This window comes from Pinus tabuliformis, chromosome J (assembly GCF_031772625.1).
Source record: "Pinus tabuliformis cultivar Carrire ecotype Pingquan chromosome J, CPIR1, whole genome shotgun sequence".
Lineage (NCBI taxonomy): Eukaryota > Viridiplantae > Streptophyta > Pinopsida > Pinales > Pinaceae > Pinus > Pinus tabuliformis.
In genome coordinates, this window is record NC_142295.1 from 1,115,791,909 (window position 1) to 1,115,819,258 (window position 27,350).

Here is a 27,350-nt window from a genome sequence, read left to right on the forward strand (position 1 = left end):
TCCTTTCCTTCCGCAAAAAATTTCATGAAAATTTCTTGAAAATTAAAAGCTATTGTACCCAAGGACTATAGCCATTGCACTCCTAGTACAACATCAGAACCTCCCATTGGAATGGAAAGCATTGGGCTCGTCAATACATATTCTCCCATGGATAGCTTGATATTATGGCACTTTCCAGAGCAATTTATCATTTCTCCATTTGCAACCATCACTTGACACTCTAGTGCTGGATATAGGAAGCAATTCAATTCTTTTGGTACCTTACAATGAATAAAATCGTGGGTACTTCCTGAATCACTCAACACTTTTACCTTTTTCTTCTTGATTTTTCCTTCTATCTTGATGCTTTGAGGAGTGGTAATTCTAGCCAATGCATTACAATATATGGTCGGATTCATTTCTTCTTTATCTAGGCTTTGTTCCTGGAGTATATCCTCTTCTTTTGACCTTTCTTGCTCCTTTTCTTCTTCTTCTTCACAATCTATGTAGAATAATTTCTTCTCAGCACATTTATGACCTTTAGTGTATTTTCTATCACAATTGTCTTTTGCTCTTTTTTCTTCCAATTGTTGTGGTGTCAACCTTATAGGTTTTGGAAGGCTAGGGGTAAAAACACTTCCATCTTTATAGTTGTGATTAGTATGCTTCCTGGTTGCCATAATTTTGTTTTCCATTTTTCTTGCTAACCTGAATTCCTTCTCTAATGAATCAAGTTCCCAAAGGCGAACATCATGTTGGATATTATCCTTTAAAGTCCCTATGAACACATCAATCTTATGCTCCTCTGGAATATTTTTTACTCTTATGTTCAATTTTTGGAACTCCTCAATGTGCTCCATTATTGAACCCTTTTGTTTGAGACTTATCAATTGGCTAAAAAAAGTGTTGCTTTTTGTGTCCTCATAATTTGTTGTCAATTCTTACGTAAAAATTGCCCAAGCGATAATTTGTTTATGAGACCAAATCCATTGATACCATACAAACTGATTTGGTTCCAAATATAAAGTTGCAATACGTACCTTTTGTGTGTTTTGCACATTATTGAGATTGAAAAATTGCTCCATCTGTAATATCCATGTTGCGGGGTCCTTGCCATCAAAATTCCTCATATCAATGTTTGGAATATGGTGGGTCTTCGATCCAACATTAGAGTCTATGGAATCATGATTAACATTTCTTTTGTTCTCATCATGAGTTTCCTTTACTACCTTTTCACCATTAGTGACCATTTCTTGAAGCAACTTATTCATATTTATCTTCAATTCTTCCATGTCTGTCTTCAAATCTGTCTTCAAATTGTCCATCTTAGCTTCCATGCCATTCACCTTAGCTTCCATGCCCTTTATCTTAAATTCCATGCCATTTATCTTAGCTTCTGTTAGCTTTTGTGAGAGTGACATTTGTTGCACTTGGTCTTGTAATTTTGATATATCATGTAGCATTTCTTCCTCTTCTTCATTAGTCATGTTAGAAATTTTAGGTTGCTTACTAGGTGTTTGCATTTTATTTCCTCGAGGAATCAGTTACTGATAACAATGCTCTACTATGCCTTTTGAATTCTTCAAAATAATTTTTCAAACCAAGCTTAAGAAAAAATTTAAAAAAATCTACACACCTTTTTTCACTTTGAAGGAGCTCGATATTGCCTCTAATGTATCTTTATAATTTCGGATCATCTAGTTCTGAAATTGTGACCTACAGTAGCCCTCTGCATCCTCTTTCTAATGCCACCAGTCTAATCCAAATTGGATTCTCCAAGGAAGAGTTATGCCAAATCTCCCATAGTGACCTGATTATAGACTACTTCAGTAGAGTGAACTTGTATGACATGCCACGTGTCTCTGTTTCGACCTTTGGTTCTGAAAAATATCTAAAGGAAACTACAGACCGTCCCTTTTCTGTATCATCTTATGAAACTTCAATCTGATGCTCAGAGAGAAAGTTATGATGATTTTCCCTAGGTCACTTGTTTGGAATGTAATTCAAGAGTATGCAAAAAGACCAAATTCCTCAGATCATATCTCCGCAAATATAGCGCGAAAATATCTGAAATTTGGTCCCAAGGTTCAGTGCGATTTCTTCTCAAATGGGTTTTTTTTTCACTTTTGAAACATCGCATAAAAAAAGTTATAGCGAAAATGCGACGATGACCTATTTGGAGCAGCGAAACCCTAGAATCCAAAGCTCTGATACCAAATGTTATGGAACCGGCTCACAAAAAGATAGAAAAGATAGTTGAATGCCTTATAATTTAGCCTCTTCAAGGGGGCAAACTCCTTTACATTACACAAATGAACAATTCTTGGATGATTCAAATGACAAAACCTCCTTTCTATATATAGCAGTCTAAGGAGTCACAATATAACCCAGCCGACCTAACAACAATAATATAAAGCCACAAAAATAACAATAGAGGGATTCTATGGGGCATAGTAATAAAAATATGGGGACAATAGGGGAACAACAATATTAATAAGGGATACAACTACAATAGTAATGAGGAAATCACTAGTATTATAGGGATCTAACATAACACATTGAGGATGGCAGCCCAACTAGATTTGGATCTCATTCATGCATAGAAAGAAAGATTGTCCCAATTGAATGGCTTGGATGAATTCATAATGTAGGCCCTCCTACATACATATATAGTTCAGCTTTAGAGGAAGATCTAGCATGATAAACATATTAAGGAGAAGTAATTTCAAGAGGGTGATTGGGCATTATTATATGATTCTAGGTATAAATACTTCAAGGGCAAGCTAAGGACAAGATGGCTCGAAACTTATGTGGTGGATATATGCCATGATAATGGTTCAGTGCAAATCAGAACTATAGATGAAGAAGCCATTCCATTGCTTGTCAATGGACACCGATTGAAAATGTACAAGAGGCCTTTATCAAAGAAAGAGTTCATTGAAAATATCAATAAAATAGTGATGATGGTAGAGCAAGTTCCAGCTCCTCCCTCATCAGGTCACTGAAAAAGAAAAAAGAATAAGGACTCAGGTGAAAACCTCCATGAGGCGCCTGAGTCCCATCTTTGGGTTGAAAACCTCATGAGGAAGCCCAATGATGAAAAGAAAAGAAAAGAAAAAGAAAAAAATAAGAATAATAAGATCCCTAGGTGAAAATATTCCTTTAGGCAGCTAGGGCAAACATCTAGGGTGAAAACCTCTCTGAGGCAGCCTAGGTGTTTTTCAAAAACAAAAAGAGAGAGAGAGAAAAAGATATAATTGTTATTTGTAGGTGGGCTAGAAGGACAGTTAAGGAGAAAAAAAAGGATCCGAAGGGAACCCTACCTCACACATATCCATCTCCTCCACTCCCTACCATGCAGCCTATTATCACTCAGGTTGTCCCTTGGCTCCTTAAGGGATACGGCCGAGGTAACCACAAACCAATCTTTGGGCTACAGGTCCTAACCTACCTGCAGTCAGAGAGGGCTCTCTCTTTATGATTTAACTTAGTTTTGGGTTGATTTTAGGCTAGTTATGGTGTACATGGGTTTTGTTTTGATTTTGGTAGGAAGGATGATGTTTTCAAGCAGAGTTGGGATGCATAGTGTGAGAAGTTCGAACCATTGGGCATGCAGTCATGGATTAGGGCTTGCTGTTGCGTTTTCTTAGTCACAAGAGGAATACAGAGCAGGATAGCTACACATAGAACAATATTAGGCTGGAATAAAGATGGAATGAAGGTCAGAGATGAAAGGCAACTAAGAATCTTTCATTAGCTAACAGAGAGGGAAGGTGAATGAAAGTTTGTCTAGGAGCAGTCAAGAATTCCTAAATAATAGTCATATGTGAAAGAAACAGGGTAAACATGATCATTTAAGTATGCATATTCATAACCATCTCTGAAGAAAACATATAGAAATAACAAGAACTAAGCATAGGGTGCAGTCAAGCAAAACCTAAGCTATTCTTCTTTCTTGCTATTTAGATGGTAACACAATGGTGGCATAAACATATGTAAACTCTAAACAGAGGTAGGAAAACAATTATTGAGCCATGTAGTAGCACAGGAATTCCACAGTCACTCTTTGGCCATTAAATAACACAACGTACCGTCCTTCATCCAAAGCATTCCAATAGTCTTTGATTATAGAGCTCTCAAAATATACAGCACAAGTCTAGAATGAGGATTATCAACCAACCAACCCCAAATACGCTCTATGGGGAGGTATATATACAAAAAAAAGCTACAAAATATCTAGGTGATGACTCTTCAAGCAATAAATTACATCACCAACTCTTGCAAGGGAGTAAATGAAACATTAAACACTGCAGTTAATATTGGCTTGCTAGCTGTCTATTTTGTCAAAAAACTTTGACTTTCTGGGCTGAATGAGTCGGCTACCTGCTGCGCATTTATTCCGCGTGTGTTGCCATGATGCTGGTACGCTGCCTGTTGTTATCTGGGTCTTCATCCTGTGTACTCGACTTCTTAGCATTTTGATGAGCTGTATTTATCACTTCAATTTTGCCTTATGTTGATTTACCTTTGATAGGTGTATCGTGCCATTTGTATATGCTGAACTGTAGCTTGATCAAAAAAGAATTAATAAACAAAATCACCTGAGCAATGTCTCTATCATCCCTTTCCACCAATCCTCTGTAGGTAGCTGATGCCTTTGTATCTTTACCAGTGTTTCATCAGCTTCTGTGTATCTATGAAAAGTGGGCTGGAATTCGAACAGGTGGTTTATCTCATGTGCAATGTAGAATAGATTTTCTAATTTATCAAAGACACTTTGTCCTGATGGAGGCCCTGTACCTTCTGAAGTGCTTGAGGAAGCTGTGATTTGGTTGGCAGCAAAATTATTCACTCTGTTGGCATAAAGGTCATGTGACAACAATCTTCCAGCACTTGTTAATAAACTTGGTAGCCCTCTGCTATGTAATGCCATGATCTTTGTCTTGAACTCATCCACCTCTGTTTGCATTTCTTGGCATTTTCTGTCCAATGTCTGCACAAAATTCCTAAGGGTTAACACCCTTTTTATTAGCAAAATAGTTTCAATCCTGTCACTGATTCCTAATGTTGCGAGCTGCCCTTTGGTGCAAGTATTCAAAAATTGGATCATTCTATTTTCTTGCTCAGGCATATTTCTCAAAGATGCTCTAGCCTTTTGGTTTTCAAACTGAGCCAAGTTTATCAAATCCATTTGCTCATGAATGGTTTCAATGGATTGCCATTGGTCTGTAATGGATTGGCCAATTTTGGCCCACAAAATTTTCTTGATATCTGCTAGAGTTCTATCAAAGGTAAGCTCTTTCTCTAGTCCTTTATTCTTTTTTCCAAGGCTCTGACTTCTCTTGTCTTCTCAGCTACATCCTGCTTTGATTTGTCATATTTTCCCTCAATTGTAGCCAGCTTTTCCTTGGTTTCTTTCAATTATGTCATTTTCAATTCCAGAGCTTCTATTTGCTTCATCATATTGTCCATTTTCAAGCTGGTGCCTTGCTCTGTAGGTGCTGAAGTAGTGGCTGAAATTGGTGCTGAGCTTGATGTTGTAACAGTGGGAGGAATTGTTGTGGTGGCCGTGGGAGGAGCAGCTGTAAGAATCTGAGCTGTTTGAGTTGGCTGAGAAGCCAACTCTCCCTGTAATGATGCCTCCAAGGCACTCTCTGTCTCTACCAACCTTTTATGTAAGGTTGTAAGCAAAGCTACCACATCCTACTCCTCTTTTTGCTGGGCCAACTCTGCAGCTTGAGGATACAATGTGGGTGACAGCCTGATTTGTCTTCTTAGAGCAGCTATGTCTTCATCCTTCTTTTTTATCAAAGCTTGTACACCCTTGTGATCAGAGGGAGCATGTCCTAGCTCTATGATAATCTCCTCCAAGGACTTGATTCTATTGTCCTTGGCCTGTGACGAAGCTTTCTCCAACTCAAGTTGGGCAGCAGTGTTGTGCAAAGATTTTTGCAATCTGTGGGCTAACAATGTCTTATCTGCTAGAGTAGAATATACCATCTCCCCAGTCTGCTTGTGCAATTCAATCTGGTCCATCGGATGGATATCCTTGGCTAACACTTCCAGATTGTTTCTAATGTAATCAAAAGCTGATTGGGGTTGCTGAGTTGTAGGTTTGAAGTGATCGAGGGTCATTCCTCCTTCTTGGATGTCATAGGCTGCCATTAGCCTTTGATGATTAATAGGGGCCATCCTTATTAGCTGGTTGTATAGATGTAGTCTCACTGGCTCATTCCTAGCCTTGATATCAGTAAATGCCTTTTTAATATCAGAGGGTTGTCTGCCATGTTGCCTTGTGGATGTTACTTCCACTCCCTGTTGTCTCTCTTGCTCCTGCTGAAAAGAGTTGGCCGATGTCTCCATGCTTGGGGGAATTTTCCGTTCTGTGGGCCCCTCTGGCATTTCTTCCTCCGAAAAAGGATTTAACCTTTGTCTCTTTTCTCCTTGCTGATCTGTAGATGTCCCTGGAGGGGTCTCTTCCTGCCTATCTCTCTTCTTCGGTCTTTCCTCATTTAGAGGTGTCTGCAATACTAGAATTTCTGTCACATTTGTTTGTGTAGAAGGGTCTTGCCCTTGGCTTTGTTCATTTGTAGAAACTGGCTGACCTGCCATTGTTTCTTGCTATCCCAAATCGTGCACCTGTTCTTCTGAATGCTTCACCTCTTTTCCTTTATATGTTGCTACAAGTGAGGTACTTACTTGGGCAGGTTGCTGGTGGGCCGCGGCAGAAGAGGTGCCTTCTCCAATGTGCTGAGGAGCTGTAAAAAACACCTATCCAAAAGATTCCAAGTCAACAGATTTTTCCAGATTCTTGATTGCTTTTTCTGTTATTTCTTCTTCAGTGAATTCTTCAACTAGAGTGCCCTTTACCCACTCTTGTTGATTAGCAAATTGCTCAATTTGAGGGATAGTGCAGTGTTCATATGCTACAAGCCTGTATTTGATTCTTCTAAGGCTTATAAAGTGATTGGGGTCATATGGTGCCCAATAAAAGTTTTTTTTTAGCTTGAGTTTCTCCCTTAGAATCTGGTCAGCATCCTTCCATGCTTCTTCCCTCTTATTGAAAATAAAGGGACCCAATTGATTTTTGATTTTTAGCTGTGCCTTTTTGCTTTTGCCAAAGAAATGCACCATATCTACATTACCAAATTGCCGAAAGTATTCTAAGGAAAATAGCCTCATGGGGACATATTTGGGCAGTTGGTAGGGGGCTAATTCATAGCCATAGACCCTAATTATGGTGTGGTTTTGGTAGAAATACCAGTCACCAATGCTGTAGCTTTTGGAAAGCTATAGAATCTTTTGCATCTCATCAGTGAGTCTGGGGGGAGGATCTGTTGATAGTAAGCAGGTAGCTAGATAGATAAACAGGTCAATGAACTCACAGTATGTATATGGGGAGTAACTAATATGATGGAATACTGATGACCAAAATATGACTGACCTCCTCTCCCCCCTAGCATCCAATTTTTTGAGGACAACTGGGAAACTTTCAGACTGATAATACAACAACAAATGATAGATGTATGAGGTATATTTAAATACCCTTTCCCTTTCTAGTCTCATGAATTGCTCATGAATATTATCAGTAATGAAGGTGGCATAATCATACTGGATAGCAGGGGGTTGTCTTGGAGTGAAGATAGACATCAAGGCAAAGATAGTGCTGTCCACAATCTCACTTGTTCTGAATCCCACGATGTAGGAGATCATATCTATACGCATTTTTCCCTCCTCAGTAAATGCAACATGGAGATAAGGAATTGTAAATCTCGAGTAACTGTCTGGTGGCATAAACAGCTTAGCAATTCATTCAATCTCTGCAGGGGTCAATTTTGATGCTTGATCTAGCAGATTCTTCATGGAAAGGGGGACCAATGGCTGAGTTGGTTTGAATTGCAACATATCATTGATAGACTGAGGAGTAATGTAGAAGAGGACTTTACCAAAAGGGCTAATCACTGCCCTCTGAGAAGGATCATAATTGGAACAACAGTGATGGATGAGATCAGGAAAAACGTTTATTGAAGGCAAGTAGTACATGGGCATGTTGGACTCCCATATTCTTAATGGATCAGTCTTGTTTCTGAACTTATTCCTTATCTCACAAAAGGCTTGAAGATGAGGCTTCACTCCTTCCATATCATCAATTTGATAATCTCTAACTGCCAGTGGAAGCCATTCTAGCTACCTATGGGGTGCATTTAGTGGAGCAATGTTAAGGGCAACTGGGGCCTCCATGTTTTGACTGTGATCACAGTTGAAATAGGCCTGTATTTCAGTAGAAGACTGAGTTCTGATAATGGTTTTCTGGGCAAGGAACTCACAGTTTCAAGTTCTGTGCAGAGCTGTTCTTGAGGAGTAAAACTTAATGAAGTGAAGACTATGCAAGGCTCTGCAATTAGTACACTAGAAAGGGAGAAAAATAGAGGGTTTCAGCAAACTGTCCTTAGTGGTTCCGCGGGCAAATCAGAGCTGGAATTCGAGCTGGTGACGGCAATTTTATCAGGGGAGGCAGAGATGCCAGGTTTTGGCCGCAAATGAAGTTATGTGGGCAGAGAGGAAAAGGTTGCAGGTGCCAATATGTTTCAATGTGGATTCTTAGGTGTATTTGGCTAATTTTGCAGAGAAATCATGAAAAACAGGGTTACTGGTGCTTTTCGGGTAAATACTTGTTCATTTTGAAAAAATGTTGTGGTGAATGGCTGCGGGTGAAGGACGAACATGTCGGGTTGCAGGTCGAGCAGGTCTTGGCGACTGTCGGGCACGTCAAATACGCAGTGGACGTGAGTGGCATGCAAGAGTTTGCAACGTTTGTTTGGATAAAAAACAAGCGAAAACGATGTTTTTTGCCACTTTTAACACAAATTTGGGCTTTCGCGGAATTTTGGCGCTTTTTTGATATGATGTCAGCATGACGTCAACGGCGGGTCTCGGGTACAGCAGGGTGACATGGTAGTTGATTGGGCTGACGACGTGGCATAGGACACGGTGGCGGGGTAGGGATAGAAGCAGATGCGGTGGCAATGACACGGGGCGACAATGGGTCGATGCAAGAGTGACGTAAGAGGCGATGTGGCACTGATGTCGGGGGCGGAGAGACAGAAGGCGGTTTGTAGTTTTATCGAACCGCCTTCTTACGGGAGCGGTATTTTTCATAGGGGCTCCGATACAATCAAAACGGGACACCTGTCTTTTGTACGACGGAGAAACCGCTGGGCTATTGGAGGCTAACCGTCGATCATCGGGGCGGCTCCGAAATCGATGAGAGTCGTCGGATGGGGAGGGCCCGATCCGACAGTGGATGGAACTGTGAGTTGTGGGTACGATAATGTACGGGGCCTGCAGAATATTATATCATTTGTTTATATGGCGGGGGTTCAAAACTTTGGGTTTGTGGGTTTTGCGAGTTATTTGCGCCGGAAGTGTTTAATGTTTAAATAAACATTTGAACACCCAATATTAACAAAGAGCGCAAAAAGGGTAGAATAGTAAGGTTTAAGGGTAAAGGGGAGTGGTTATTAATTTAACTAGAGGTTAAATTAACTCCAGGTTAGGACGCAGAAGGGTTAATAGTAGTCCTGGATGGACTATTATTCCCCTAAACTATATTTATATGGCTATACTGCCATAGGGTGGGATATTTAATACATTTTTGGGATTTTATATATTTTTTTGTAGAATAGGGGATAAGGAAGTGATCTAGGGAGCTAGATAATAGACTTAAGAGTTAATATGAGTTTATGGATTGAAACTAATGGATGAGTGCTAAGTCCATAATATCAAAAATTAGAGATATGAAGATGAAAGCAGTATAAAATGATTTTTACACAAGAAATGTGGCTTCTTTTCATTGAAGAAAGTCAAAGCTTGACTTAGTATTTTTACAAAAAAGAAGTGATAACAGGACTGGTTGGGCAGATCCCAAGGTCCTTCAGGGGTGTTAGTAAGAAACTTTGAGGGGGGGGGGGCGCGTGGAAGGGAGTTAGACATGCTTCCATAATTCTGCCATCAAACAACTGCTTTGGCATTTCTTTCATTGATGAGGCAAGTTGTAATTGACAATACATCAGATGATCAAAACCTTGCTTTCTGCAACCTCCAACTACCTACCCAGCCTAATACACCTAACATTTTTTCTTCCTTTTGAATGGGTGCACTTAGACTTGCAGACCTTGATTATCCTCTTTTCTTTTGACTGCCCTCCTATCTAAATCTACCCTTATCTCTTCCAAGGACCCAGGTTAAGCAGTTGGGCTCCTTAATTTCTCTACCTAGCTACTGATCTGCCAAGCTTGAACTGTTTGGACAGATTCATTCTCTACTCTAGAACAAACAATTTAAAACATGGCATGGTCCAGATTGAACTGTTGGGCCATCCAACAAACTAGCAGTGGCATTTGAACTAGCGAATTTCCTGGTCTTTCTTTGGGGTTCATTTTTATCACTTTTTCTGATCAATTTACTCGTTTTTCCCTTTGATAATTCTTTTAGGGCATACCCTCTTCACATTTTTTAACTTTCCACTAATGCCTTTTTTACAAAATATGGAACCTTTGTAGCATGAAAAGATGAACATATTTGGCACTTCCACTGTCAATCATGAAAAATGAAACCTATTGGTATAGGAACCTAACACAGCCCTCCATCATTTCTATCATTTTTCCACTCCATTGCTTCAATTTATGCGAAGACTATGTTTTCTACAGGATCCCCTAAAAACCTACAGTATGATCCTGTAGGAATTACAGTGGCCTGGAAAACCTACAGGAAGCAATCCGAGGGCACATTGTAGGTTTGTTAGGTCCCTAAAATTCATCCTAGACATGATCTAACACCTCACCTCATCCATTATCATTATCCCTGCACTCACCATTCAAAACAAAAATAGATCAGTTTCTGCCAGTTATGAAAAAAAAACATAGGAGAGTAAGAGCATTACCTGAATGTCCCTTGCTCCACACGCACTCCTACTCCCTCTGTCCATTCATTGCACCATCCTCACAACCACAGCCAGTGACATGATTAAGGAATTATTAGGGAGAAGCAACTGCAGGACATCCTGTAGGAAATCCTGTAGCATACTATCCCACAAAATGCCAATCATAAGCTACAGGTCTTCACTAGGATGATCCAGGAGCTCCACAACAGCAGCAACATCAGATATTCAATCACATATACTTGCAAAAGCCATGAAACCATCAGCAGACAACAAGAGGAGGAAGAAGAATAACCATGCAACAAATAAACAATGTAGCACCGCTGATCTTTGACAACTGCAATATGGCCTCAAAACCACAGGTAAGTATCTTTCTCACTCACTCATATGCATTATTTAATCAAAATTTGTAAAGGTTATTAGATAATTGGTTTATAAGTGAAAAGGTGGTCAGTTAACTTGGCCACCTTCAATTAGTCATCACATGCAAAACCGGATCCTCTCACACGTGGTTGTAGTCAACTCAAAGACAGAGGAGGAGTAGGACAAGAAGTGGTTAACTACAGATCTATGAGGTGGGAGTTGATTACGAGGAGTGGGAAATGATGAGGTGGTAGTGGGGACCAATGGTCCTAAAATGGCAACATAACTCTGCTTCCAGCACACCACCTCACCCCGAAACACCATAAAGGGAAATAAAACATTGTTTGCATGCATTCATGTATTTAACCTCCTTCAAAATCCCTCACTCAAGTCACTTTCATAACCCTGGTGTTATAGACATAATTGGGCCCTACAGCCCCAATCTTATATGTCAGTAAACTAGGGCTCTTCTAAGCCCTAAAAGTGTTGTTTCATACCCTAAAATATCATGATCAACTAATTACATCATTCTTCAACAGTTCCACCTGAAAAACCATCCAGAATTGGCCTAAACTAGACCATACTAACTGCTCCACTGTTACGGTGCGATGCATACTAAATTATACACTAGCTAGGTACGATGTATACTGATGAGGCCTTCTATAGGGTGTGATGAGTGAGGATGGAAAAATGTCTGGGACAGTTTGCTAAGTGGATGCTCATAGAATCTTCTATAAACTTCCCCTCTGACACATGCCTCTCTGAATTCGCCCATGGATGAGTAAGAGATCTAAACTTCAGTTATCTCCCCTCTTGTGAAACCAAATGTAACAAGTGGAATGACACTAATCAAACCCCAGAGATGACTCACACCCTTGCACACATATATAAATGGATCCCACATCTAAGAGATCCGGAGGCTGGAATATTGTGAATTGCAGGTAGGTGCTGATAGTTTGTATTTGAGAAAGAGCATTGTATTGTTGGGTGATCTTGCTATTTCATGAGGTGAAGAGGGCTTTGATGCTGGGAGGATGATGCTAGATCAGAAAACTGGGTTGTAATTCTCCCTTCTACTTAATAAAGTTCTTCGAGTTTTCTTCCATATAACTGTGCAATTGTGAATGTTATTATTTGTGAATGCCATTGTATGTTCATTATATTTCTGATTCCATAATGATTATGATATAATAGATCAAGATGCTTTCATGGTTCTTTGTTATTGTGTTTCTACAAGTACTCTCCAAGAGGGATAAGTACGGAGAGGAGTTGCAAGTTCTGTCAAGGGGGAGAAAGATCAAGCAAGGAGTTAAGTAGAAGATCCAGGTTGGTTCCTTTGTCCTTCTCTTGTCTATTATGCATAGAAGAAATCACGAATTTCTTTAAACGATTTTTTCTAGTATAGCTGCTAAACCTAGAGGGCTAGTCGATCAAAAAGACACTAGTTTTCCCAGAAACAAATTGGCGACTCCACTAGGGAAGATATAGATGTTTGTTTGTTGTTGTTGTTTGTTTTATAAACTATAGACGGAACCTGAAGTCAGCCAGATAGCCTTCGAACTGCTCTTGCTTTGCAATTGCGTAGTAGATGAATGCTGCTTTAGTCAATCTCCAGTTTAGTTTATGAATTAAAAATTTGATTTACAAGCATTCTAGATGCCCTTTTGGTAGCTCAGTAACCTCTCAAGATCATTCAGCTGTACGTTTCTCTTTACTATCCATCATAGCTCAACTTAACTCACTGAAATCAGCTGCAAATTTGAGCCAAAACCCATTTCAGTTGTGCTCCCTGGCCCATCGCATTGTCTGTCACTGTGAACCAGTATGAATCGCACCTCCCAAGCCTGAAAAGTGTGATGCATCCCTATTTCTGTGAAGCCTAGGTGCGATGACTGACTGAACCTATTTCCATTCTTGAAATTTGGGGGTTTTGTCCTTGTTTTCAGTTCTGTTTAGTTGATTTGCTGCTTATGAACAATGCCTCCTTACTGAAGCCTGTTTGCATCACATTTCCATTGATTAGGATTAGTAAATGTTTTTATGTATTTGTCCATCATTTACAGTCCTTTGTGAAAAAGTTGCTTAAATCAATTTGTCATTTTGGTACAGAAAGTGTCATAACTGTCATTTTGTATCAAAAAGAGAAGTGTCGTTGAGTCTTCCTTCCTTGGATAGTCGATTGAAATTTTTGTCAAGTATTTGATTTGATTTGTTGATATTTGAAGTGTTGAAAGCATTTTCTATTCAAAATTGAAAAGTGTCGTTTAGTCTTCCTTTCTATTTTGAAAAAGAAATTGTCGAAAATGTCGCTTTGAAAGTAATATTTCAGATCTTTTCTGTACTTACTTGTCCTTTTTGGCATTTTTTCACATTAAGGGGAACGAAAAACAAATACATGCATTTGCATTTCCATTTAGTTTGTGTGTGAAAAATGATTTAGGAAAATGCACTAGTGTGTGCTCTTTGCTCTTTGTTTGAAAGAATTGTAATCTTCGTTCCCTAGTAGCTAGGATTTTTCATTGATCAAAATAAACAATGATTGTTTATCATTGTAGATTGCATTTTTAGGAATTTCAAATAAACATCATGTAGTGAACCATTGAAAGACAAACTTTGAACAAGATCAACTCGAAAATAAATTTCAATGAACTTAACAACACTTTGGAACTTAACGCAACACATCTAGAGGTCTAGGCTAGAGATGTGTTCCGGCATCATAAAATCTAGTAACTATCGTTTTCATTGAAGGTTGGGTGATTCCTCCTCCTTGATACGACAAGTTCTAGCAAGGATTTGTGCTCCCCGTACCATCAAGTATATATTGGGAGACCACAATAGGCTTATATCCTTTATCCATAGGAAGCCGAGCCTTCTTCCCTATCGATCGCAATGCACTGAACATAGCATTCGGGAAGATTGACTTCCATACATAAGTCCTTGGTAATTTCTCTTTAATCTATCACCAAGGTGTATTTTGCAGTTTTGCGATTGGTTTGGTAATCCCTCTGTCTAGATTTCCAGAGTAGTCACTTTCATTCCTTTTCAACTCTTTAAAAGAAAAGGTCCATCTGAGCACTTGTCACTTCAGGCTCATTAAAAATCGAAGGGGACTAGAGTCATCTTTAGATTTTTCTCGACTCTTAAAAATTGAAAAAGAAAAGTTGTGTCAAAGCATCATTAAAAATTTATTAATCCGGAATAACATCCCTGTTCCTTTGTCGATCTTAAGTTGAGATAATGGAGTCCACCAATCAAGGATCCCTTTGGAGGGGAATCCTAGTCCTTTTACTTCTTGGGGAAATTTTGGTGCTCCTCATATGGCCACATTGTGCCTTCTGGGACATACCATTGGCCTGCTAGTATGGCTGTTCTCAACCTCTGTGGTTCAAAATACCATGATTCCTTTGCAATCGAATAAACATCCAATTAATACTGAATTTGACCCTTCACCTTCTTCTTCGTTTGTTTCTCCCTCCCCTCCTTCCTCTTCACTTGGTGAAAATAGTGATGCTAGTAACCAAGTGACTAAGAAGAAGAAGAAAGGGAAGGAGAAGAAGAAGAAGAAGCTGATTCAGCAAGGGGGCAACCATGAATCATCTGGTGAAAATCCTAAACCCAGATTTCCTTGCATAATTTGTAGAGGAGATGATTTTCATCGAGATTGTCCATGCCTTCCTCGGATCTTGAGAGAATAGTCTCCCCGTTCGCACCACTCAGTGTCATCAACCTCTGGCGATCATGTTGACAACACAACATCAACTAGTAATAGTGAAGTTCAAGGATAGAAAGGAGAGGTCAATGTTCCATGTAGGTAATGTGAAGGAGACCATACCCTTCCCTGTTGTACTTTTTTGGATGAAGCCAAAAGCGTCTTCCATAATCGTCCTGCTTCATCGCAGTGACTTCCATCTAGATACATGAAACACTCCTCAAGTCCTTTACCAGTTGAAAATCTGACTGACATAACTCAACCGTTGGTCGAAACACCTCTCACTGAGAGTGAATCTTCTGAGTCTATACCCAACCAGAGTCAACAGGTTGAGGTGATAGTTGACCCAGTTTTACCTTCAGAAAGTCATACCCTTCCCGAAGAGAGTAAGAATGATATCGTTAAAATTATTTTTGTTAGTTCAGAGTTAGATGAACTTGGGGACAATCCTTCTGTTCCTTCATAGTAAGAGAAAAATCCCCCAGTTCTCGCTACTCAAAGGGTTAATTCAACCGTTTATTCAGTACCCCCTCCAAGCAGTCCAGTCACTTCCTTTGATTGGAATTGATTTGCAAGATCTCGTCTTCCATCTTATGTGCCTTTCCGTATCATAGTACAAGTTTACAAAATGACCGTGTCTGGCACTATCATAGATGAAGGGGCATCAGTGAGTATCCTTTCCTCAATTGCTTGGAAAGCGCTTGTTTCGCCATTGCTTATGCCTGTTACATAGAATTTTTCAGGCTTTAACAAAGGAACCAACCGACCGTTAGGGATCCTTCCTAAGTTACCGATAGATTTGGGAAGGAAAACCGTTCACATGAACATGATGGTAGTCCCAGGACTATTAGATTACAATCTACTCCTTCGACGAGACTATGTTTATAACATGGAGCCTATTGTTTCAACACTCTTCCGAGTGATGTGTTTCCCACATGCAGGCAAAATTGTCACTATTGACCAGCTTTCATTTCCCGGTTCAAGCATGGCTCCAAGTCGATCATCACCCCTAAATGGTCCTTGTATATCAACGGTGTCTCTTCAACCTTCATTCTATCCACCTAATTACTGTGAGTAGTCTGGTGAATGTAACGAAGCTTAGGGGGCATGCACTCTTGTCTATTTGGCGGACGAACCCAACTGAAGAGATATGTTTCCCTGTAGGTTATGTTATTGGTCTGAGACACCATTCACCTTTGTCTGCATTGTAGATGAAGCCTAGGAAGTGTTTTTTCTACTCTGTGGATGAAACCATTCTACCCTATGAATTTCCCTATAAGTTAAGTGATTGGTTCGACACACCATTCACCTTTGTCTATTTGGAGGACGAAGCCAAGGAAGTGTTTTGTCTACTCCTCGGACGAAACAATCATCCTTAACCACAGTGATTTCCATAGGGTTACTGGAGACTCTCCTTTTCATCATGCTGGGAGCATGCAAACCTTTTTCATTTTCATTTTATAGCTTTTTAGTTTTGTCTTTCCTAGCTTTTTTGTTTTGTCATTTTTAAGCTTGCATAAAAAGAAAAACTAAAACCCATGCATATGTTTGTTCGTTTCAAGCTTGTAAAAACAATGAAACCCACACCGAGCATAGTTCCCCCAGGATTCAAGCTCATTAAAAAATGAATCTTCAAGTAAATAACTTTGTGATTGCCATCAGCCTTTTGAGCCTTGGTTGTGTACCTCTCATCACCTCCATTCTTTTGGCCGATCATACGCTTCCACTTGGTTGTTTACCATTTTGAGGAACAACTGTGACGAGTGGTATTGTTAGCCAACCTCTTCCCAGAAATCACCATTTTTTTGAAGTTCCAGCTTACCCGAAACCAGTTGCTACCCTAAACACCACTTGTTCCTAAAAAACGACCCTTCTTTAAACCCTTTTTAGACTCGTTAAATATGAAAAGATTGTCGAGCACTTGTCTTTTTCAGCTCGTTAAAGTGATCGAAAAGTCATCCCTTTTGTATTATTTTAATATTTTACGGACTTTAGGGATTATCCTACGAAAAATAACTACTAGAGTTTCCTTTTCGTCCCTTTTCAAACTCTCTAAACATGAAAAGGACCGAGTTATCCTTGTCGTTAAACTCGTTAAAAAAATAGTGACAAACTCGTCCACATGAGACAGAGTTTCATTTTTTCCCCTTTTCAAACTCTCTAAACATGAAAAGGACCGAGTTATCTTTGTCATTAAATTCGTTAAAACAATAGTGACAAACTAGTCCACCCAGACAAGAACGGGTTTCACTATCGCTAGACTCATTAAAACATAGCGACAGGTTTGCCCGAAGGGAAAATTATAGAACAAGCATATGTTATCCTCCTTAAGCTTGAAAAAAATAAAGAGGTCCTGGTCAGTAATGACTGGGGAAAAAGGGAAGAAAACTTGAAAACTTTATGGTAGTAGGTCGCTCTTGAACATGACACTTTCACTCCATCACCATGATTGAGTCGGGTTGGGTTATTCCGTTCACTAGTCACTTCACCATTGGTCTTTCACACCATCCATTTTTTGGGTTAACACTGCCAATCCATCTCAGTGTCGCCGATATGTTCAAGAGAAGTCATTCAGTTGAGAATTCACCATCCAGTTAATCCCTCATCCACTACAATACCTTCAACCTCCATTTTTCATGACCGCCATTCTTGAACCTTGTGTCGTCAGATCATTTTCACCTCCAAAAAATCATTTACTTCGTTTCATGCCGTAGATGTGGGATACATCAAGGCCCTCCTACAACAAGTCACTTCTTGTCGATATCAGCTCATTATCCAAGAAGTTGACTTAGAAACAACCCTTTCAGTACTTTGAAGCTTACATGCCTCAATGGCAAGTTTCTCACTTCCGGCGATAGGTTGACATCAATGGCCTTCGACCGAAAGATTTTGCATGGTGTTTGACATCGGATCATATATTCACACCACATGAATTGTACTGTAGTACCTTGAGGGTCATCATCATTATCGGTGATTCCTCTCGTGTCTGTTAACAACTTACATTATTGGCTAGTAATCAGGCGATGTCTTTCCATGTTCGACTTCAGAACATCTTTTCACATGGATTGACTTGTACATCGGGTGAAGATTGAACGAGTTTGAAGACCCCAAATCTAGTTTCATCCATCCAGGCTGTGATATATTCAGGGATATGAAGACATCAAATGTACACAGAAGCTACACAGATAGTCATCTAAGCCAGGGATGATGACTCTACATATGAAGAATCACCAGTCTGCAACTGCAGACGATTATATGTTCTATGTACATGAAATGAATTTATAAAGCTGAGCATGGGAATGCCCGCCACATCTAGATCATGAAAATTATATTATGATGATGTATTGTATTATATCTTATACAGGTCACCTTCCAGTTTTGAAAACCTCGGATCCTCATGGAAAATCATTTCACCCGACATCAAAGATTTACAACTTCATGCTTTAGGGGGCAACTGTTATAGACATATTTGGGCATTGCAACCCCAATCTTATATGTCGATAAACTAGGGCTCTTCTAACCCCTAAAATTGTTGTTTGATATCCTAAAATATCATGATCAATTGATTACATCATTCCCCAAAAATTGCACCTGAGAAACCATCCAGAATTTGCCTAAACTAGACCATACTGACTCCTCCACTGTTAGGGTGCAATGAATACTGACTTCTACACTAGCCAGGTGCGATGCATATTGATGAGGCCTTCTATAGGGTGTGATGAGCTAGGATGGACAAATGTTTGGGACAATTTGCTAAGTGGATGCTCATAGAATCTTCTTAAAACTTCCCCTCTGACACTTGCCTCTCTGAATTCACCCATGGATGAGTAAGAGATATAAACTTCAGTTATCTCCCCTCTTGTGGAACCAAATGTAACAAGTGGAATGAATCTAATCAAACCCGAGAGATGACTCACACCGTTGTACACATCTATAAATGGATCCCCCATCTAAGAGATCCGGAGGTTGGAATATTCTGAATTGCAAGTAGGTGTTGATAGTTTATATTTGAGAAAGAGCATTGTATTTTTGGGTGATCTTGCTATTTCATGAGGTGAAGAGGGCTTTGATGCTGGGAGGATGATGTTGGATCAGAAAACTGGGTTGTAATTCTCCCTTCTACTTAATAAAGTTCTTCGAGTTTTCTTCCATATAACTTTGCAATTGTGAATGTTATTATTTGTGAATGCCATTGTATATTCATTATATTTTTGATTCCTTAATGATTATGATATAATAGATCAAGATGCTTTGACGGTTCTTTGTTACTGTGTTTCTACAGGTACTCTCCAAGCAGGATAAGTAGGGAGAGGAGTTGCAAGTTATGTGAAGGGGGAGAAAGATCAAGCAAGGAGTTAAGCGGAAGATCTAGGTTTGTTCCTTTGTCCTTCTCTTATCTATTATGCATAGAAGAAATCACGAATTCTTTCTAGGATAGCTACCAAACATAGAGGGCTAGTTGATCGAAAAGACACTATTTTTCCCAGAAACACCTGGCCACTAAACGGAAGCAAGGATCCTTTGTTCTGCAAGAGAATTTCTATAGGAACATGCACAGGAATTCCTACAGGATACAGTCTATAGGATACACAGAGGCAGTCTACAGGATGGGAAGGGAAGAGTTCAAGAGGGGATATCATGGGAATCATCCACTGCCACCATTCTAAGGAGGTGGGATATAAAACTCCATTCCCATTTACAAGCAAATGAACTAGAAATTCTCTGAAATCTAGTGAATTTATCAACTGTTGGAGGTGAATTACATACATAGTAAACTCCGTTTTCCTCCTTAATTTAAAAATTTGTGTCAGCCCTCTCATTTTATCCTCAAGCCTCACAAGAAAGATGACAGGAGGGTTTAATAGGAGAGAACCCACCAACACTGTGAGGATACAAAAACACCCCCAAGTGCTTTAAATCTTTACAAGGCACAACTAAATGGGGTTTTTTGAAAAATTCGTGTAGGGTATGATGATAAGGTGGCTCAAGAATTTTCTCATTCCCTCACTCCACACAGCAGAATCCATGCCACTGTTTTGGTTAGAGGCCTCACTATAGATCTCTCTCCAGGGCTCATCAGTAGGGTCACCACACCTCCCCTAGGAATTCCATGGATAAAAGAAGACAAAGGAGACAATGAGGTGGCAAAAAGGAAACTATTTTTAGATGGTGAAGAACCCACAGAGGACAAAAATGGAGTAAGGAGGGACAATCTGCCATACCCATGGAATGAGGTAGGCTACCAAATAATCAAATATATCTCATGTGAGGGTAGATATAGTGTTGTTTATGGCTACCATTTTAGGATCCTTGAAGAATTAAGATTTGGGGTAGAAACACAAGTTCACCAAAGACTCAGCATACCCTATTTCTTGATGCAATCACTTATAGACTCCAGCAACAAAGTAAAGGAACCCAACAATTGTCTCACCATGGGTTGATCAAGATCCTCATTTAGAATGCCCTCCAAAACCTCAGAATCCCTATAACATGGTTAGTCTTCAGAGACTTGCCAGCAGAGGATGACATCAAAACCCTCACTTATGATGTTAGTCCCTCTGTCAGTGAGGAGGAGGCAAAACATGAAGAAGAAGATACAAATCTAGATAAGGATGAGATGGATGAAGAAGAAAATAATAGAGAGGAACATGATGAAGAAGAAGAAGAAGAGGGAGAAGAGAATGAGGATTATGATGGAACAGAGGAGGAAACTAAGGAAGAAATTTGGAGATGAGGAAGAATAGGAAGAGGAAGAAGATAAGAAAAATAGAGAGGAAGAAGGCATTGAAATAGAAAGGGAAGAAAAAAAGAGGAGACACCTAAGGTGTCTCCAGAGGCTACCGAGAGGGAGGCAACAGCTACCCTCACTACTCTCAGCACCCCAGTCAAGCAAAAAAGGAAAAGAAGGAGGCAAGCCCCACTATATTTCAAAGCAAGAAAGAGCACAAGAATCAAATAAGGGAAGCCACAAATATCAACAAAAAATCCTATTGAGATTGAAGATTCCCCTACACCAAGAGACAAAATGTCTTCCCCTAAGTCACCAATCACCTATGTAAGGAGGCCTAGTACGATATCAAATTCCTTAAAGGGTAAGGCCATCCTATAGGATCCATATCAAAACCTATAGGAAGCAAAAACAATCCTGCAGGATGCTCTCCAAAAACTACGGGAAGCACAGAAATTGGAAGGAAAGGTAGGGGAGCAGCAAGAAACAAAAGAAGAAGACCCTGAAACAAAGGAACCAAGCCCCCAACCTAACCTAGACTCCTACTACTGGTTTATTGAAGGAGGCAGGGTGATACCTCAAAAATTTGCCATCCCATTGTTTTTCGAACTTGAGAAGGAGAGGGCCAAAACCCACCGATGGATGAAAATCGCCAAGTCAAAAGGGTTGGAATACATTGGGCACATGGAAGAGAAGCTCAAATAAATGGGCAAAGAGCTAAGTGGCTTAAGGGACAGAGAAGCAATAATGAGAAATCAACTTGAGAGGGAAAATGCATGGCTGAGGGGACAGCTGCAGGAAAGGGAGAACCAACTAGCATGTATGGCCAGCCTCTCCTTGGAGAACATCTAGTGTAGGATGCCAACTAAGTCCTATGCTCTTTACCTAAAAGAACAACGGCTGTAGTTTCAGATTAAAACACTAGCACAAAGGGGCACCATGCCATTTCAAGACTACAGGCAGTTTATTGATCTTTGTGATCAAAGTACACTAGAGGATAGGGCCAAAATGGCTATGCTTTACTTGCATAACATGGCGCTCACAGACATGAATGTTTGGGACCCTGATGCCAAGCTAGGAGATCTACAATTAATGGCTTTGGCATCATGGATGAACCATGAGGAGCCAAGGGCTGCAGAGATGAAAAGAATATTGGCTAGAGAGAAAAATGAAACTCTTTTCATTAGAGTTGAACAATCAAATCCCATGGCCATAGTCAACACCCATAATTTGATTGCAAATGATCCTCATCTGGCACCTAGATATCATTTGCCCCAAGAGTAAGCAATTTCACATTTTGAGATATGTTTAGGCTACTAAGAGATGATAGTACATGCCTTCCTAAGGAAATGGAACACACTGCCACATAGCTTGAAGATCAGGGAATATCACTTGCCTCAAAGGTTGAGAGAGGCGCTCAACATAAAACCTACGTATAAGAAATCAATGCAAAGGTTGAAGGTCAATTATATAGGCCTGAAACTCAGTCCACCACTACACCTAGGGATGCTATAAGGGAGAAAAGAATAAGAGGAAAAGAAGAAGTGGGAAGAAGTAGAAAAGAAAGTAGGATTCTATGAACAAGAGGAAGAGACCACAACAGAGGCATGGGATGTCAGAGAGGCTGCGAGAGCAATGAAGGACATGGACATTGACTAAGTTGCTCAGAGGATGAGCAACATTTTGAATAGGGAGGTGATGATGAGCCTCATCATTAGGTAATTATATGGGCCTTAATTCACCTCCTAGCCTACTCAAACCAACTATTCTCACAACTTATTGCATACTTTTGATTATATTTTGTTTAGGAGATGAGTTAGAGTTGGATATTTTTCTTTGTGGTCTAGTGTGCATTTAATGCAGGATTAAAGGATAAAAGCAAGGAATTTTTGCAAATATCTTGGTCAAAACTCGAATGGGACAAGGGAGAGGAATTATAGGAGGTAAATCCTCCTCATTTACTACCCCTCCATTCGAATATTCCTCTGTCAGCTCGAAGTGAAAACAGCCAAATCATGAGGACTAGAAGGTAGCCGAGCAGGTGAAAGACAAAGCACCAGTTTATCTTGAGTTTAGGAGCCGAGCATCCCTAATTTTAAGGAATTAGTAGGAGACTTTAGATGTATAAGTAGAGAGGCCTAGGACCTTAGTAGAATTAGGATTTTTGATTGTAAAATTCTACTATATTTTTGAGTTGCAAGACCTGTGACAATTTTTTTATGTAATCCATTGTTTTGATAATAATAATGAGTTTTGTTTTGAGACAACACTGAGTTAGATCAGAGGGCTAAATCTCTTGGGTTAGGGCCCAACCCTAGCAGCCAAGGATTTTCTTTATTGTACATGTATGTTAGCAGATATTGATATTTTGATTGTTCATTTGCTTAAGTAGTTGAATTTCCATTACAATAGTGTAGATTAGATTGGTTGTATGTTAGTTTGATTCCATTTGTGCCTTATTTTAATTAGCAAGTTAGCAAGGAGAAAAAGGATCCCCACAAGGTTTTCAGCAGGTGCCTCGGCCTCACTTCCTCCCTCTGGGACCATGACTTGAGGAAGAGACCCTTCAACAGCTCCAAAAAAATAGATTTCTAGTTCTTGCATGAGCTTTGGAGTTTGTTGTCTTGATTAAGAATTTGGTTCATTTCATTGTCATATTTTTCCATTACTCTATTTTTGCAATAATATCTCACTCATGTTCTCATTTCCTTTAGCACTTTCTTCATGCATAATATGGGCAATTGATTCATGCTTTTCTAGTTTATGAAGATGTATCTTGTTGCATAGCTCTTGAAAGACACACATGTTTTAAGTGCTATAGGTACTTCAGGAGGAGGTATAGACTTCATTACCAACATCCATCTTCCACCTCATCAACCTTAACCATCTCTTGTTTGACCATCACCCTCACTAGTTTTTTGTCTTTTTTCATTGAAATACCCTAGAAACATTGAGTGAATCTAGCCATCTCTTCTCTTGGATACTGACTCCTGAGTGTTCCTAGACCTTCTAACATCATTTCCCACTCATCACACACCTTTTTCCATCTTCCCAAAACCACCAAAACCTCACAATTATCTCTCAGCTGTATCCTGTAGGTTTCTAGTACATCCAGTAGGTTTTCCTGAAATGGCATATTTTGAGGCTGAATAGATGGGGAACCTCTAGGAAGTCACAAAAAACCTCCTAGGACCCTTCCACACCATCCACTCACTCCATAAAACTTCTACCCATCCTCAACCACCTTCCATCCACCTGTCACATCCACAACAACAATTAAATTGCATGCTTGATTTTACCAAAAAACCAAAAAAAGTGAAAACAGATTTTGTTTAGTTTTCTTGATCACACATTAGTATGGTTTGATGCTCTTTGCTTCTGTAACTTAGATAGCAGCATTAGGTTAGTGTTGATTTAAAAATTTTGTTTAGCATCACTATTTAAATGGTTAATTAGGATATGGTGTGATTTAGCATTACATGTTGTTTTCCTCATTAATGCAGTAGAGTAGCTCTCTTAGAATAGATTTGCTCTTCTTCCATCAAATAATCAAGCTTCTTCTGACTCTATAGAAGTCTGGCTTGGAACCCTTGGGGTCTCTCGCCGGATGAACAATGACAATAGGTAATACCTTCACTTTTACTTGTGCATATAGCACTACCACCTTCAAGTTTTTATGAACCCCGAGTTAATAAGTAAAACTGGTAGCCAAGGAGTTGCAAGATCCTTGCTGCAATACTGGCGCTCATCAGGGTGCACTGGTATTGCTCATGAAGAAGAAATATGGTACTCTCATATTATGCATTGATTACAGGAAGTTGAAAAAAGTGACTATCAAGAATAGGTACCCTTTGTCGAGGATTGATGACTTGTTTGATCAGCTGAAGGGAGCAGTAGTGTTCTTGAAGATTGACTTGAGATCTAGATACCATAAGGTATGCATCAAAGAGGAGGAAATTTACAAGACTGCATTCAGGACCAGGTATGGGCATTATGAGTTTGTTTTTGTTTCATTTGGATTAACTAATGCTCCATCTACATTCATGTGCTTGATGAATAGTGCGTTGTATCCATATTTCGATAAGTTTGTTATTATGTTCGTTGATGATATACTGGTATATTCTAAAAATGAAGAAGAGCATTCTGAGCATTTAGAAATAGCGTTGAGGGCGTTGAGGGAGACTCAATTATATTCTAAGCACAACAAGTGAATTTTTTTTCAGACTAGGGTACATTACTTGGGGGATGTGGTCTACAAGGAGGACATCACAGTAGATTCATAGAAGATAAGAGCCATCATAGAGTGGGTAGCTCCTAAAAATTGGACAAGGTGAGATCTTTCATGGTTATGGTAGGCTACTATCGAAGGTTCATTAGGAACCTCTCGCAAATTTCTTATCATATTACATCATTGCAGAGAAAAGGTAAGACGTTTGAATGGACAAAGGAGTGTGAGGGTAGTTTTTAGCAATTTAAGCAATTGTTGACACATGCACGAGTGCTACAGATTGCAGATCCAGACAAAGAGGTTCTGGTATGCATAGATGCTTCCAAGATAGGTCTTGGTGGAGGCCTTATGCAGGATGGACAGGTGGTATGCTATGATTCCTAGAAAGTAAACGAGCACGAGCAGAACTACCTGACACATGATATTGAGTTAGCAGAAATCATACATGCATTGAAGATGTGGAGACACTATCTTCTTGGCAAGAGGATTTTACTTATGAGTGATAACATTAGGTTGAGGTATTTGTTTGACTAGCCGAATCTGAATGTCAAGCAGGCTAAATGGTTGGCCATGATCTATGAGTTTGAATTCGGGATCAAGTACATCAAAGATAAAGAGAACAGGGTGGCATATTCTCTCAGTAGATTGGTATAGGTAAATCACTTGGGAGCTATGAGCTCATATGGGATAGATCTATAGGAAAGGATTTTGCAGGCAGGTCAACAAGATGTTAGGTATATGGAGATTGTGCATAGGTTGCAGTAGGGTGCTAGTAGATGTATAGGTGATAGTATAGGTATAGGTATAGGTACAGGTGCAGGTAAAGGCACAGGTAGTGGTACAAGTATAGGGGGAAGTATAGGTACAGGCACATGTACAAGTATAGGTACAGGTGAGGTGCACAAGGTATGGATTATTGTCTTACAATGAATGGATTGGCCAGATTCAGAGACATGATATATGTACCAGATAGCAACGAGCTCAAGAAGGTGATCTTGAGGGAGTTTCATACCAAGCCTTATTCAGGTTATCCAAGTTATCAAAAGACATTGACTACAGTAAATAAATTATAATTATTGGCCAAATTTGAAGAGGAATTTAGTAGAGTTTTTGGTGAGGTGTTTCAATTGTCAGCGAGTAAAGGTAGAGTGAAAACATCTAGGTGGACTACTATAGCCGATCGTGATTCCAGAGTGGAAATGGGAGGTCATTTACATTGAATTCATTATAGGGTTTCCAAATATAGTGAGATAGCATGAATCCATCATGGTTATTATGGACAAGTTGACAAAGGTTTCAAACTTCATTCCATTAAAGTCTATGTTCTCAACTAGCTATGTGACACAGGTATTCATCAGAGATGTGGTTAGATTGCATGGTGTTCCAAAGAATATTCTGTCAGACATGGATGTGAAGTTCACTTCCAAGTTTTAGAAGGAGCTATTTGTAGGTTTGAGCATAGAGTTGGCCTTTGGCATAACTTATTATTCGTAGACAGATGGACAGACAGAAAGGGTGAACAAGATATTCGAGTACATGTTGAGGATGTATGAGATGCATCAACAGCGGAAGTGGAAAGAGTATCTCCCCTTGGTATATTTCGCATATAACAACAATTATGAGGAGTCATTGAGGATGAGTCCTTTTGAGGCATTGTATGGGCGGAGTTGTAAAACTCCTATCAGATGGAGTGATACAGCTAATAGGGTATTGATTGGACCAGAGATGTTGACAAACATAGAATAGGAAATGCAGGTGATCAAGAAGAATTTAAAGATGACAGAGGATAGGCAGAAGAGCTATGTAGATCAGAACACATTGCTCAAGGAATTCGAGGCTAGGGAATAGGTGTACTTGTACATGAAACCTAAGAAGAGCTCCTTGCGGATTGCATCATGTGTCAAGCTGGCACCACAGTTTTGTGGACGCTTCAGTATCATCGAGAGGAATGGGAAAGTATCCTATCGACTTGCACTACCTCTAAGAGTGAAATTCCATGATGTTTTCCATTTATCATTGCTTAATAAGTATGTTAAACATGTTGATCATGTGATTGACTGTTATGTATTGTAGGTGGAACCAAATGGAGAATTTCAGCTCGAACCTCAGTATCTATTGTAGAAAAAATCGCTCATGTTCTAGAACCAAGAAATCAAGAAGGTTAAGGTGCAGTGGAAGAACTTTGTGCCTGATGAAGCTACATGGGAGATAGCGGATTAGATGCAGGTTATGTATCCTTCCTTGTTTTTTAGTTGAGGTAAAGCGATTTTGGCTTGGTGTTTTGGTGTGATTTCAGTATATGCTTTGGTGTATGTTCTTGTATATGTTTTGATGATTTTTCTATATGTACATATGTATATGGATGTAAATATCTCCATGAGATAAGTTATAAAGCTCCAATAAG